The sequence below is a fragment of the Triplophysa rosa genome, linkage group LG1 (assembly GCF_024868665.1).
Source record: "Triplophysa rosa linkage group LG1, Trosa_1v2, whole genome shotgun sequence".
NCBI lineage: Eukaryota > Metazoa > Chordata > Actinopteri > Cypriniformes > Nemacheilidae > Triplophysa > Triplophysa rosa.
In genome coordinates this window covers 22,466,301-22,482,075 of record NC_079890.1, presented here as the reverse complement: position 1 = coordinate 22,482,075, position 15,775 = coordinate 22,466,301, and positions in this window count along the sequence as shown.

Here is a 15,775-nt window from a genome sequence, read left to right as displayed (position 1 = left end):
TGGGGGCTGGATAAGCTACCTCTCTCTCTCTCTCTCTCTCTCTCTCTCTCAAGATTCAAGATTCAAAGAAGCTTTATTGGCATGATAAAAAATTACATTGCCAAAGCACAGGAAAATTAAATATAAACATTCTGCACGAATAGATTAAGATCAAAATAAAATAAAAGTACATACGTATCTACAGTATATACAGTATACATATCAATATAAACAGAAAAGAGCAAAGAGCAAAGTATTGGTGAAAGTTCTCAGTGATGGTGACAGGATCCTGTCATATAGTGTCAGTTTGTGTGTGTTGTGTCAGTGTTTTGTTGTGTTGTGCTGGTTGTTCTTTTGTCGTGGCAGGACTTGACACATCTTGGAGCCAGGTTTGAGCGTATTGAGTTTTCTCCCAGTATGTATGAAATCTTGTCCTTTTGTTGAAACTGGTTAAAGTCTTAGTGGAAGTTTGTAAACTGGGAGAAGAATGTTTCTCTGATGTGTGTATAGTTTGGACATGAGATAAGAAAGTGCAGCTCTGTTTCCACTTGATTCTGTGTGCAGTGTGGACACAGTCGCTCTTCTCTTGGTGTCCATGTCTGTCTGTGTCAGCCCGTCTCTACCGTGAGCTTGTGATCACTGAGTCTGTACATGCTCAAGACTTTTCTTAGTTTAGGGTCTGATACGCTTTTGAGGTAGTCTGCCAGTTTATATTCTCTGTTTAACGACAGATAGCATTCCAATTTACTTTGCTGAGCTGTTGCTTCTGTCCAGTGTTTGAGATATTTATCTTTTTGTGTTTTTATGATTTGGTTTAATCTGGCTGGGGTTTGGGGTTGGCTTGGGCATGTTTTGGGTTGTAGAGTTAGTTCTGAGATCAGTTGAAAGAAGGGGCTTCTCCCTGGGTTCAGCTCTTGATAGCTTAAGGCTTTGTGATGGATTGTCTCTGTATCGCTGTTCTTAAGGTGAGTGTAGAATTTTATAGCTCTTTTTTTGTATTTTAATTATTAGAGGATACACTCCTAATTCTGCTCTGCAGGCGTTGTTTGGAGTTTTTTTGCTGTATCCGTAGAATGTTTTTAGACATTTCTGTTTGCAGAGTCTCAATTGGGTGTTTGTCCAATCTAGCCACAGGAGGTCACAAGCCAGTGTACTTTTTGTGCCGGTCCCAAGCCCGGATAAATAGAGAGGGTTGTGTCAGGAAGGGCATCCGACATAAAACTTTTGCCAAATTCAATATGCGAATCACTAACATGACTTCCATACCGGATCAGTCGGGGCCCGGGTTAACAACGACCGCCATCGGTGCCGTTGACCTACAGGGCACTGGTGGAAATTGGGCTACTGTTGGTCGAAGAAGAAGAAGAGGAAGATGTGTTAGAGGAGGAAGGCGTGTCCGTAGGCAGAGTGAGAAGAGGAAAGGCAGGAGTTTCGGACTGAAAGTATGAACTTTGAATGTTGGTACGTTGACAGGTAAAGGCAGAGAGCTGGTAGATATGATGCAGAGGAGGAAAGTCGACATTCTGTGTGTACAGGAGACCAGGTGGAAAGGGAGCAAGGCTAGAAGCATTGGAGCAGGGTTTAAACTGTTTTATCATGGTGCGGACAGGAAGAGAAATGGAGTAGGAGTGATCCTGAAGGAGGAGTTTGTGAAGAATGTTCTGGAGGTAAAGAGAGTGTCAGATAGGTTGATGAGTCTGAAGCTGGAAATTGAAGGTGTGATGTTGAATGTTGTCAGTGCTTATGCTCCACAAGTAGGTTGTGAGCAAGAGGAGAAAGACAGATTCTGGAGCGAGTTTGAGGAAGTGATGCAGAGTGTTCCCAGAGGTGAGAGAGTGGTGATAGGGGCAGACTTTAATGGACATGTTGGTGAAGGGAATAGTGGGGATGAGTGATGGGCAGGTTTGGTCTTCAGGAAAGGAACCCAGAAGGACAGAGGTTGGTAGACTTTGCTAAAAGTCTTTTAATTTCACGTAATTTCAGAAGAGGCAGGAACACAGGGTGACATATAAGAGTGGTGGCAGGAGCACACAGGTGGACTATATTTTATGTAGACGCTGTAATCTGATGGAGATTAGCGATTGCAAAGTAGTGGTAGGAGAGAGTGTAGCTAGACAGCATAGGATGGTGGTGTGTAAGATGATTCTGGTGGTGAGGAAGATGAAGAGAGCAAAGGCAGAGCAGAAGACAAAGTGGTGGAAGTTGGAAAAGGAAGAGTGCTGTGTAGTTTTCAGGGAGGAGTTGAGACAGGCTTTAGGTGGTCAGGAGGTGCTTCCAGATGACTGGACTACTACAGCCAAAGTGATCAGGGAGACAGGTAGGAAGGTGCTAGGTGTATCATCTGGAAGGAGGAAAGAAGACAAGGAGACTTGGTGGTGGAATGAGGAAGTTCAGGAGAGTATCCAGAGGAAGAGGTTAGCTAGGAAGAAGTGGGACAGTGAGAGGACGGAGGAAAGTAGACAGGAATATAGGGAGATGCAGCGTGAGGTTAAGATAGAGGTGGAAAAGGGCAAACAGAAAGCTTATGAGGACATGTATGCAAGGTTAGATAGTAAGGAAGGTGAGAGGGATTTGTATCGGTTGGCGAGGCAGAGGGATAGAGATGGAAAGGATGTGCAGCAGGTTAGAGTGATTAAAGATAGAGATGGAAATGTGTTAACAGGTGACAGGAGGGTGAGGGAAAGATGGAAGGAGTACTTTGAGGAACTGATGAATGAGGAAAATGGCAGGGAGAGAAGAGTAGTAGAGGCAAATATTGTTGAGCAGGAAGTAGAAAGGATTAGCAAGGGTGAAGTTAGGAGAGCTTTGAAGAGGATGAAGAGAGGGAAGGCGGTTGGTCCAGATGACATACCAGTGGAGGTATGGAAGTGTCTAGGAGAGATGGCAGTAGAGTTTTTAACTAGGTTGTTCAACGAGGTCTTAGAGAGTGAGAGGATGCCTGAGGAATGGAGGAGAAATGTTTTGGTGCCGATTTTTAAGAACAAGGGAGATGTGCAGAGTTGTGTAAACTACAGAGGTATTAAGCTGATGAGCCATACAAAGAAGCAAGGCTAAGGGGAGAAGTGATTATTTGTGAGCAGCAGTATGGTTTCATGCCAAGAAAGAGTATATGTGCTTTGAGAAGGTTGGTGGAGAAGTACAGAGAGGGTCAGAAAGAGCTGCATGGTGTCTTTGTAGATTTAGAGAAAGCGTATGACAGGGTGCCAAGAGAGGAGCTGTGGTATTGTATGAGGAGGTCTGGAGTGGCAGAGAAGTATGTTAGAGTGGTGCAGGATATGTATGAGAGCAGTAGGACAGTGGTAAGGTGTGCGGTAGGTGTGACAGAGGAGTTCACGGTGAAGGTGGGACTGCATGCTCTGAGCCCCTTCTTGTTTGCGGTGGTGATGGACAGGCTAACAGATGAGGTCAGACAGGAATCTCCATGAACTATGATGTTTGCGGATGATATTGTGATCTGTAGTGAGAGCAGGGAGCAGGTGGTGGAAAGTCTAGAGAGGTGGAGGTTTGCTCTGGAGAGAAGAGGAATGAAGGTTAGTTGCAGCAAGACAGAATACATGTGTGTGAATGAGAGGGATCCAAGTGAAACAGTGAGGTTACAGGGAGAAGAGGTAAAGAAGGTGCAGGATTTTAAGTACTTAGGGTCAACAGTCCAGAGTAATGGGGAGTGTGGAAAAGAGGTGAAGAAGCGTGTGCAGGCAGGTTGGAATGGGTGGAGAAAAGTGTCAGGTCTGTTGTGTGATAAAAGAGTACCAGCAAGAATGAAAGGAAAGGTGTACAGGGCAGTAGTGAGACCAGCGATGTTGTATGGTTTGGAGACAGTTGCACTGAGGAAAATTCAATTCAATTCAATTTTATTTATATAGCGCTTTTCACAATGTGCATTGTTCCAAAGCAGCTTTACAGGAGCAAATAAGAAAAACACAGAAAGGTAAACACAGCACAGTGCATGGTGTTTATAGACCAAGCAAGATCATTCTAATAAATAATATCTAATAAATAAATGCAGTCTCCCGGTGAGCAAGCCAACACTGCACTGCTTGGAGGAACCCAAACTCCAATGATGAATAAATGGAGAAAAAAAAACTCGGGAGAAACCAGGCTCAGCCGGGAGGGCCAGATCTCCTCTGACGTGTCATAGCTGCACTCAGTGACCCCGACCAAAGCCACCGAGCAACGTCCACGAAGAACAGGGAGAGCCCACGAGCCGCGACCCAGGAAGCCCCACCCGCCGAAACCGTGCAGGTCCAACCCGGTCCCATTCCGCGATCAACACAGACAACAGAGGAACAACCAGGGAAAATAGTAATGGCATAATTAACTTTATTCCTCTGTTGTCCGACATCACCACAAAACAAGACCAACCAGACCAGACCCACACAGCCCCAACAAATGAAACGCCCCAAACCACAACCAACAAGCCCCCCCACTCCCACAAACACCCACCCAGCAACCTCCAATCAAAGTCACTGAGTGCAGCATAACTTCAAACTGCTGTCATGTGATGTAATTTAGCATTAAATACCAAGTATTGTAAATTTAGCATTAATGTGACAAGTAGTCCGTCTTTGCTCTGGTTGGGGATGGATGCCAGTCCGCAGGCTCTCGCAGGAGGATGGCACGGGATTTTCGATGTAGCTGGCGTAATCTCTAGTTGGGATGGGCATTGACGTTCATCTGGGCCTGGCGGAATCTCTCCCTACCTCGGGGGCATCCCGAGGCGAGGGGCAGAAAGAGAATAATTAGCGTAGCTGCTGTTCATTACTATGATTAGTGAATGCTTGGCTGAAAAGATGTGTCTTTAATCTAGATTTAAATTGGGAGAGTGTGTCTGACCCTCGAATAGTATCGGGGAGGCTATTCAGAGTTTAGGTGCTACGTATGAGAAAGCTCTACCCGCTTTTTAGAATTTAAAAGAAGGAAATTACAAGTCATCCAATGCTTTATATCGTCGATGCACTCTGCCAATTTGGATAGTTGGAAGGAATCATCTGGTCTTGATGAGATATATAGCTGAGTATCATCTGCATAACAGTGGAAGCTAATTCCATGTTTTCTAATAATGTTTCCAAGGGGCAGCATGTATATGGAGAATAGCAAGGGTCCTAAAACCGATCCCTGAGGTAATCCATAATTTACTTGCGTTAGATTTGATGATTCCCCATTTAAATGGACAAATTGATGTCTGTCTGATAAGTAAGATCTGAACCATTGTAGTGCCTGTCCCTGAATACCGGTATAATTGTGTAAGCGATCTAGAAGTATTTTATGGTCTACAGTATCGAACGCAGCACTAAGGTCTAGCAGGACTAGGAGTGAGATGTTACCTTTATCTGATGCTATAAGCAGGTCGTTTGTAATTTTAACGAGCGCAGTTTCAGTACTATGATGCGGTCTAAAGCCTGACTGGAATTTTTCGAGTATGTCATTATTTTGTAAGAAAGAGCACAACTGAGTGGACACTACTTTTTCTAGTATTTTAGACAGGTAAGGGAGATTTTAAATCGGTCTATAGTTTCCTAGTTCATTGGGGTCTAAGTTTGGTTTCTTGATAAGAGGCTTAATGACGGCCAGTTTAAAGGGTCCTGGGACATGGCCTAGATTAATTGACGAGTTGATAATGTTATAAATGGGCTCAATTGCAACGGGTAATAACTCTTTTAATAATTTAGTTGGTATGGGGTCTAATAGGCAAGTTGTAGGTTTAGATGTTGCAATAAGTTTAATTAAATCTTCCTGTTTTATAGGTGAAAAACACTGTAGCCTTTCTTTTGGGGCGATGGTTGGTACTAATTTATAGGAGTGTTGCTATTGTACCATGGTGCTACGTTTTTCTCATTAATCTTTTTTGACTTCATAGGTGCGACAGCTTCTAATGTATTAGAGAAAATAGTGCCCAATTTGCTGGTCATGTCATCGAGCGATTCTTTATTTATTGTTATGGTTATTAAAGGAGTCAGATCTGGCAAGCTCTTTGCAAAACTATCTTTAGTAGTTGAGGTAATTGTTCTACCCTGTCGATAACGAGTTAAACGGCTGATTTCTGCAGTGCTCAGTGTACATGTTATAAGATTGTGATCAGTGACATCGTCTCTTTGAGGTATAATATCTATATTGGTTAGATCGGCTCCGTGAGATATAATCAAGTCTAGTGTATGATTAAATCGATGAGTGGGTCCATTGATGTGTTGTGTTACTCCAAAAGAGTGTAATAGCTCTGTAAACGCCACTGCTAATGCATCGTTAGCACTATCTACGTGGATATTAAAGTCTCCGACAATTAGTACTTTATCAACGTTAACCAATAGGTCCGATAGGAAGTCCGCAAACTCTTTCAGAAATCAGTGTAGGGACCAGGGGGTCTATACACAGGAACAGGAAAAGACAGGAGGTAGCAGAGCTGAAGATGTTGAGGTTCTCTTTGGGAGTGACGAGGAAGGATAGGATCAGGAATGAGTACATCAGAGGGACAGCACATGTGAGATGTTTTGGAGACAAAGTTAGAGAGGCCAGGTTGAGATGGTTTGGACATGTTCAGAGGAGGGAGAGTGAATATATCGGTAAAAGGATGCTGAGGTTAGAGCTGCCAGGCAGGAGGCCAAGAGGAAGACCAAAGAGGAGGCTTATGGATGTAGTGAAGGAGGACATGAAGGTAGTCGGTCTGAGAGAGGATGCAGGGGATAGGGCTAGATGGAGGCAGATGATTCGCTGTGGCGACACCTGAAGGGAACAGCCGAAAGGAAAAGAAGAATTGGGTGTTTGTCCCATTTGGTGAACTCTTGATTGGTGAGAGGGCCCCAAACCTCACATCCATACAGCGAGATTGGTTCTGTAATTGATTGGATTATTTTCAGCCAGATTTCAGTTGGGATGTCAATTATGATGTTATTTTTGATGGCGTAAAAGGCTGTTCGTGCCTTGTTTCTTAGGTCATATACAGCCTTGTTTAAGTTATACCAAGATATGTGTAGTTCTGGGTGTGTTCTAAGGGCATGTTGTTTAGTTTGAAATTGTGATGTTGGTTTTGATGACTGGGCCTTTTTTGGAATGTCATGATTTTAATCTTTTTAAGGTTAACTGATAGGGTGCATGTTTGACAGAAAGTGTGCAGGGTGTCTAGATGTTGCTGTAGACCCTCTTTTGTGGGTGACAGCAGCACCAGATCATCTGCAAACAGAAGGCATTTCACTTCAGTGTCTAGTAAGGTGGGACCGGGTGCTGGTGACTGTTCTAGAGCTCGAGCTAATTCATTAATGTATATGTTAAATGGTGTAGGACTCACTCCACGACTCTGGGGGAGAAAGTCTGTGTGCTTGTTGATGATTTTAACTGCAAATGTGTTATTCGTGTACATTTATTTGATGATGTCATAGGTTTTTCCTCTGATGCCGCATTGAATCAATTGAAGAAAAAGCCAGATTGAGTCAAAAGCTTTTTGGAGGTCAACAAAGCATGAGAAGAGCTTTCTCTTATTTTGGTTGGTCTTTGTCAATTAAAGTACGAAGAGTATATGATCTGATGTGCAATATTTTTTTTGGAAACCGATTTGGCATTTTCTCAGGATGTTTCTGTCGTTTAGATAATGGAGAAGTCTGCTGTTAAGAGTTACAGAAGAGTTTACCTAGGTTGCTGTTTACACATATTCCACCGTAATTATTAGGGTTGAATTTGTCTCCGCTTTTATGGATTATAGTTAGGAGGCCTTGGTTCCAGATCTTTGGAAATATACCTGTACTAAGGATGATAATAAACAGTTTAAGATTGCCGAGAGTTTTTGATCTGTGCATTTAATCATCTCATTTAGGATACCATCGATACCACTTGTTTTTTGGGATTTAAGTTTTTGTATATTATCTCTCTCTCTCTCTTTGTGGCAGATGGAGGTTTATTATGAGAGCATCGGATCAAGACCTAAACAAATGCTCATAAAAATCAAAACTCTCAAAAGTATCCTTCTCTATTCATTTAATTTGGATGGCAATCCCCATGGATTGGATTGACCAGAGAGCTGTTGATTTGATTTTTGGAGCAGATTTCAAGGCTCACCATAAACACAAAAATCGAAGAAGGCATGTCTTTGTTCTAATCTGATACCATAATTACTTGTACTTTGAACTTTATTGACAGGACCTTTAGAAGAAGCAGTAATAGACTACACAATGAAATATGCAAATGTGGAAATTTGTTCCATTTAATCACCGTAACTGGGGAGATCTGTCAAAAAATATTCCCTCTTTGTCACTCACTCACTCACACGCACGCACGCACGCACGCATGCACGCATACACGCACACACGTCTGGTTTACTATCTCTGTGGGGACAGTCCATAGGCGTAATGTTTTTTATACTGTACAAACTGTATATTTTATTCCCTACCCCTAACCCAACCCCTAAACCTAAAGATCATAGAAAACTTTTTGCATTTTTAGATTTTTAAAAAATATTGTTCTGTACAATTTATAAGCTTTTTTGCCCATGGGGACCTCAATTTTGGTCCCCACGGTGACACGAGTCCCCGTGTGTTGGTGTGCATTCAGGTTTAGGTCTCCACCGGGATATAAAAACATGTCCAAAAACACACACACACACACACATGTCTGGTTTACTATCTCTGTGGGGACAGTCCATAGGCGTAATGTTTTTTATACTGTACAAACTGTATATTTTATCCCCTAAACCTAAAGATCATAGAAAACTTCTGTAGAATTTATATGCTTTTTTGCCCATGGGGACCTCAATTTTGGTCCCCACAGTGACACGAGTCCCCGTGTGTTGGTGTGTATTCAGGTTTAGGTCCCCACCAGGATATAAAAACATGAACACACACACAGTCACAGACTGCTGCCATGAGGCATGAGGTTTGGCACCTCTCATTCCAGCACAGCTTGTCATGGTCTGAGCGTGAAATTGAAGGGATGTATTGCTTTTTTTTGTTGTATTTCATGTTGCTCAGTTAACTTCACTTGGCTGTCATGCTCATGTAGTGCTGCTAGCAATGCTCATAAGCTAAATAACAGTTTGTGTTGTGATTACAACTTGCTCCATGACTCACCTTATGAACAGAAAGGCAATACATTCGGTAGCTCTTCACAGCTTAATGTTTTGCAGTCTATTTTTACCTGTGAGAAGCAGAAAATAATGACATTATTTTTATCAGAAGTGCTTTATCAGTATGCTTTTTTATGTTCAGTTAGGCTTTGTAAGCACTATGACAAAGTGAGCTCTTGTTCTGATGTTTTTGAAATAATCATTTTAAATGTAATGTTGGTCACAGACATCTACACAATCACTGTGATGAACAGATTTTTCTGTCAAATAAGGTGCCTATATGTTCCAAAATGTGCAAGTAGAGTTTGTGTATAGATAGGATGTTCAATCTAAAAATAACTGCCCTTCCTCTTACTAACACCTTCAAAGCAGAGCATCAAACACATCAGGGGCTTAAGTCTAAATGGGCATTAAAGAGCCACAACATTAATATTAGTGTGTGGTGCAGATGTTGTGTTTCAGAATTGTTTGACTTTCATTGTAAAAAGTTATTATTTCTATGGATTTTATGTGTTTATAATACTAGATGAGTGCTGATTAATGGTAGAGTGTGGCTCATTGTACATCTGAAACAGCTGCAGTTTACACCTGGTAAACCTGTTTACATCGCAAAGGCATCTCCATTTTGAGGAGAGGACCTCAACATAAAGTTTTTCTCACACAGTAATATGATGTTTCAAGAAAGAATTATTAATTGCAGAGTGCAACTGCCCCTTCAATGCTCTAACAGTGGTGGGTGGTTTACAGGTGAGTAGGTGGCCCTTCACAGCATCAAGACCAATTAGCGTTTACACTACAAATATGATGTGCTCACATCACATCACATCTCAACTCAACTTTATTTATATAGCGCTTTTACAATTTTCATTGTTACAAAGCAGCTGCACATGAGACACATTGACTACAAGCAAAACAATCAAAGTTGTACCTGCAAAAACAAGAAAAGGTTGAAGACACAGAAGACAGACACACCCACACACAAAACACTCCACACACAGAACACGCACACGCACCAACACACACAGACACAGAGACACACACACATACGGATGCGCACGCACACACACACAACACACACACACGTACGTACACAGACAAGTACGCACACACACACACGCTCAGTGAGAGCACACATTTAGGATATTTAGGATAAAGGAGAGAGAAGCACAGGTAAAATATAACAGATAATAAATTCCTATATGCAATATTAATTAAGTAAAACTTTAAAATTCTAAAGCAGCCCCCCCGGTCAGGCAGCTAGTGCAAAAACAGTATGCAAACGGTGGCGAGGAACCCAAAACTCTAATCGAGAAAAAAAACCTCAGGAGAACCCAGGCCCAACCAGGGGATTCCAGTTCCCCTCTGGCAAAAGCTGCTGCCTCTGCACATGCTCCAGAGAACTTGCACAACAAGGCTAAATAAAATAAATAAACTTAATAATAAAATAAATTATATTATTATCATTAATAATCTAATAGCATTTGAAATTTTGTGGTGAAGACATGTCAAGAGACCGCGTCCTTCTTTATCCAGCTCTATCATCTCAGCTCTTGTCAGGTCCCCACTTCCCATTCTCCGCTCTACCATCAGGTCAGGCCATGAACTGCATCCTGCTCGCTGTGGTAACCTTGGAACAATGAGACAAGACTGGCTGAGAGTAGAGTACTGTTCTGTACTCTTTGATGCAACAAGTACATCAGTTGTGTTTTTGGTTCCGGTTGATCTAACTAATGCAGCCTAAACCCTCTGAAGATTTATATTATGGAAGAGTAGTGTATGCAAGATTAAAAAGATGCGTCTTTAGTCTAGATTTAAACTGACAGAGTGTGTCTGCCTCCCGGACAGTGCAGGGAAGACTATTCCAAAGTTTAGGCGCTAGATAGGAAAAGGATCTACCACCTGCACTTGATTTTGAAATTCTAGGTATTACCAACTGACAGGACGCCTGAGAGCGTAATGCACGTGAAGGACTGTAATACAAAAGGAGTTCATTCAAGTACTGAGGAGCTAAACCATGTAAGGCTTTATAGGTAATAAGCAAGATTTTAAAGTTAACGCGATGCTTTATAGGTAACCAGTGCAAGGTTGACAGAACCGGGCTAATATGTTCATACTTTTTTGTACGTGTAAGAACTCGAGCTGCCGCGTTTTGGACCAATTGGAGTTTTTGTAATAAGCCTGCAGGGCAACCACCTAACAGTGCATTACAGTAATCTAGTCTTGATGTCATGAATGCATGAATTAACTTCTCTGCATCTGCGATTGACAGCATATGACGTAGTTTAGATATATTCTTAAGATGGAAAAACGCAATTTTACAGGTGTTGGCGACGTGGCTCTCAAATGACAGATTACTATCGAATAGAACGCCAAGATTCTTTGCTGACGACGAGGGTTTTATGGAACATCCGTCAATAGTTAAACAGTATTCTTGGTTGTTACTTATAGCAGTTTTCGGTCCAATAAGTAACACTTCCGTTTTGTCCGAGTTCAGTAATAAAAAGTTGTTACTCATCCAGTTTTTTATATCGACTATGCATTCCATTATTCGATGGAACTGCTGTGTTTCATGAGGCTTCGAGGAAATATAAAGTTGAGTATCATCAGCATAACAGTGAAAGCTAACTCCGTGTCGCTTTATTATATCTCCTAGAGGTAGCATGTATAATGCGAAGAGCAGAGGCCCTAAGACTGAGCCCTGTGGTACACCGTACTGGACTTGCGATTTGCGTGACACCTCATTGTTTATTGCTACAAATTGAAAACGGTCGGATAAATAAGATTTAAACCATTTCAAAGCTATTCCCTTAATGCCGACATAATTTTCGAGTCTATGTAGGAGTGTGCTGTGGTCAATGGTATCGAATGCAGCACTAAGGTCTAGCAGCACCAATAACGAGATACAACCTCGGTCAGACGCCAATAGCAGATCATTTGTAACTCTGATCAAAGCAGTCTCTGTACTGTGACATGCTCTAAATCCAGACTGGAATTCTTCATTGATGTCATTCCTTTGGAGGAAGGAGCATAATTGAGTTGAAACTACTTTTTCCAGAACTTTAGATATGAAAGGTAGATTCGATATAGGCCTGTAGTTCCTTAGTTCTCTAGGGTCGAGTTGGGGTTTTTTGACAAGGGGCCTTATAACAGCCACCTTATATGCTTTAGGCACATGTCCTAATGTCAGAGATGAGTTAATAATACCAAGAAGAGGATCTATAATTTCTGGGAGCATCTCTTTCAGTAGATTTGTAGGTATAGGGTCTAGTATGCATGTTGTTGATTTAGATGATCTAATAATTTTAGACAGCTCATCTTGATCTACGGTATAAAATAATTGCATTTTCTCCTTAAGGGCGCTGTAGTTAGTTTGTTCAGCGGGTTTCACTTCTGATTGCATTGTTATAATTTTTTCTCTAATATCTTGGATTTTATATGTGAAGTAGTTCATAAATTCATCACTGCTATGCTGATATACAGGATCAGAAGTCACTGACGATTTATTTTTTGTTAATTTAGCCACCGTGTTAAATAAAAACCTAGGGTTGTGCTGGTTTTCTTCTATTAGTGATGAAAAGTAGGCGGATCTAGAAGTTATTAGGGCTTTCCTGTATTTTCGAATACTATCCTTCCATGCTGTACGAAATACCTCTAATTTAGTTTTCTTAAAGTTGCGCTCCATTTTTCGGGCCGCTTTCTTTAGAGCCTGAGTGTGTTCATTATACCACGGTGTGGGGCTGCCATTTTTAATCTTCTTTAAACGTAGTGGAGCAACTTTGTCTAGCGTTACCGAGAAGGTGGAATTAAAATTTTCAGTGGTAATGTCAAGATCTTCAACGTTATTTCTCATGATTTGAGACAATTCGGGCAGATTATCGAGAAACGCATCTTTGGTAGTTGAAGTTATTGTTCTACCATATTTGTAACAATGAGTTTTATTTGCAGCCGTAGGCCAGTGAAGCAAACATAATACCAGATAGTGATCCGAAATGTCTTCACTCTGCTGAAGGATTTTAACGTCGTCCACATTTATACCGTAAGACAGTATTAAATCTAGAGTATATAAAGAGACTCACATGTGTTACTGACTACGACCACTTCTGCATATGGTTTGATCCATCTCGGAGGCTTTAACACCTGCTTTTAATACGATAAACTGCTATCCCGTTGTGAGCCAAAAACACATGCTGATGACGGGTGAGTTTCATGGCTGGAGCGATATCACTGTATAAACACCTGTTCCAGGAAAGCAGCTCAAATAAAAGCTCAGATCAGGCGGGCATGATGGCTCGGGAGCTTTAAAGTGGCTGGGGCTGAAGTTTAGAAAAGAGTCTTTCATCATAATAGCGTTTCAGTCACAACGAGTTTAGTCTTCACGGGAGACTCAACTTGGGGACGGGTGTGAACAACCAGTTTTCCTCAGATGCTCATTTCAAGCAGCACTGAGTCACAGGGGGAGAGAGAACGAAAGCTCATCTAACCACATGGCCCGTGTGGAAGTCAAAGGAATCCTCCTGACTTGAGCAGCCTTTTGCACTCTAATAGGGATGGATTCAATTTCACATCTGAGTGAACACCTTCAAATCAATTACTCAAGATGATCCTACAAAATACGACAAAACACAGCTATTATTTTCCCCAAACGCTCATCTTCCAGAGTGATACAAGCATTCACCGTGGCTAACAATGAGAGGGATGGAATGAATGTTATGGAAACAGATTAATCTGCTCGGTGCCAAAATGAGCAGGAGGGGGGAGCTGCTGGGAACAAGAAAATAGAACAAGTCCATATGGTGCCCACAGAGAGAGAGAGAGACTGAGAGAGATGAATATAAAGAGACAGACCGAAAAATTGTGAGAGCTCAACAAATCGGTCAAATTGTGTAATTTTATCAAAACAAATAAGGTGTTGAAACAGAAATGTATCATTGCAAATACTGGAATAGTGGAAAAGCTAACAAATCAGTCTGTCTTTCTCTGTGTAACATTTTTCTCCTCAGGGATCTGAAGTAAATGACTGTTATTATGTGCAGAGGTGTGAAATTTCTAGGATTGCTGTTGCAAAACTAAAGTCTGTGTATATTACAGTCTGCCAGTTGCACTTCAGTCTTGAGAGAAAATATACTCGCGGCTAAAAATGAGTGTGACCTGTGGGATGAGTGAATCAAGATGTTTTCAAATTGTTTAAAGGGCAGATAATCCAGGTGTTTTCTGCAATGTAAAAATAGTCAGTGGTATCCCCAGAATGTCTCTGTAAAGTTTCAGCTCAAAATACACCACATATCTTTCATTACAATATGTTGAACATGGCCATTTGTGGCTGCAATGGAAAACGGGCCGTGTTTGTGTGTGTCTCTTTAAATGCAAATGAGCTTCTGCTCCCCTCCCCGTATGCAAAATAGGAGGTAGAGCACTTACGCATGTGCTTTGGATGACATCAAGACAAGCAATATGGCAGAAAGCACAATTACGTCTGTAAAGCCCTGTCCAACCAAAACCATACTGCAATAAAAATCACCTTAATGCCTTGTTCATAAATATGAATTAAATGGAAAAGACAAAAACATAGATAGAACAACATATGCTGACCATTTGCTGTATGAAATGTTGGCCATTGATGATTAATCATGTGCATGCATATTACTAACAGACATAAACACGGATATAGGCAAAAACATGCATTCAGAGTACTTGTATATGACAGACAGGTATGTAAAGATCAGCAACCAGGTGTTATTACGTTGTGAGTAGCAATTTCTGCGTAACCTCATTGTCTTACAAATGCGCACTCTGTTTCTATCCGCTCTAAGTATTGTCGCACTTAGGACATACGAGAAAACACTGAACTCACCGAGAAAGACACTGCTATAACCTTCTTTCGCTGTAATGAATAAGCTTTACAGAAATTATGTCGGTCACAAGTCTTCTGAACCGATGGGCGCGATGCGTTTTACCACTAACGTTACGACATAACGCCTGTCTTTGGACCAATGTAAAGTCTCAGGTTTAGCCGCGAACATGCTAAACACATTATTTAAGAAAGGCGATTTAAAAACGATGTGTAATACTTACTTCTTCCGGAGATGAAGCTTGATCGCGAACAGCTGGTACTGATCCACTCTTGAGAATCAATTTTTTGGCGAAACCCTTGCTATACTGACCCACGTTGACTCGCTGCGACCCCGGGAGCCGCAGACACATTCGACGGAAGGTGACTGGCCAGAGTCTGGTCTTCCGGGCGTTCCCGACCAACGAGCTGGGGTCTCAATGCCTCGAGCTCGGGCTCGGTGGAAAGGTCTCGGCCGGGCCTTTTGAATGAGCCCAGGCTCGAGCTGCTGGACCACCGGGTCACGGAGCTTCGATTTTTCAACTTTTCCGGCTACCGGGAGTTCTAGCTCCCGAGCTAGGGGTCGCATCGACTCGCGGCTGGCGTCGTTCGAAAGGAAAAAAGAAAATTCTTCCCGAGCGTTGTCATCATCGTCCCGCCCGGAATCGATCGTTAATAACTCTGGCCCCCGAGGTCGAAGCGGGACGAACCTAGGCTCGTCGGAAAGGTCTCCTCTCAGCCTTTCAAACGATCCCAGGCTCGACCTTCCACATCCCCGGGGGCCGTAGCTATCGGCCTCCGAACCCATCAAATTCTCCGGTTCCCACGTTGATGGAACAAAGACTTTTATGTTCCATTTTACATTCAACAACAGCACACCTTTGTTGTTTCTTAGACATTTTTGTCACTGGCTACATCTGCGC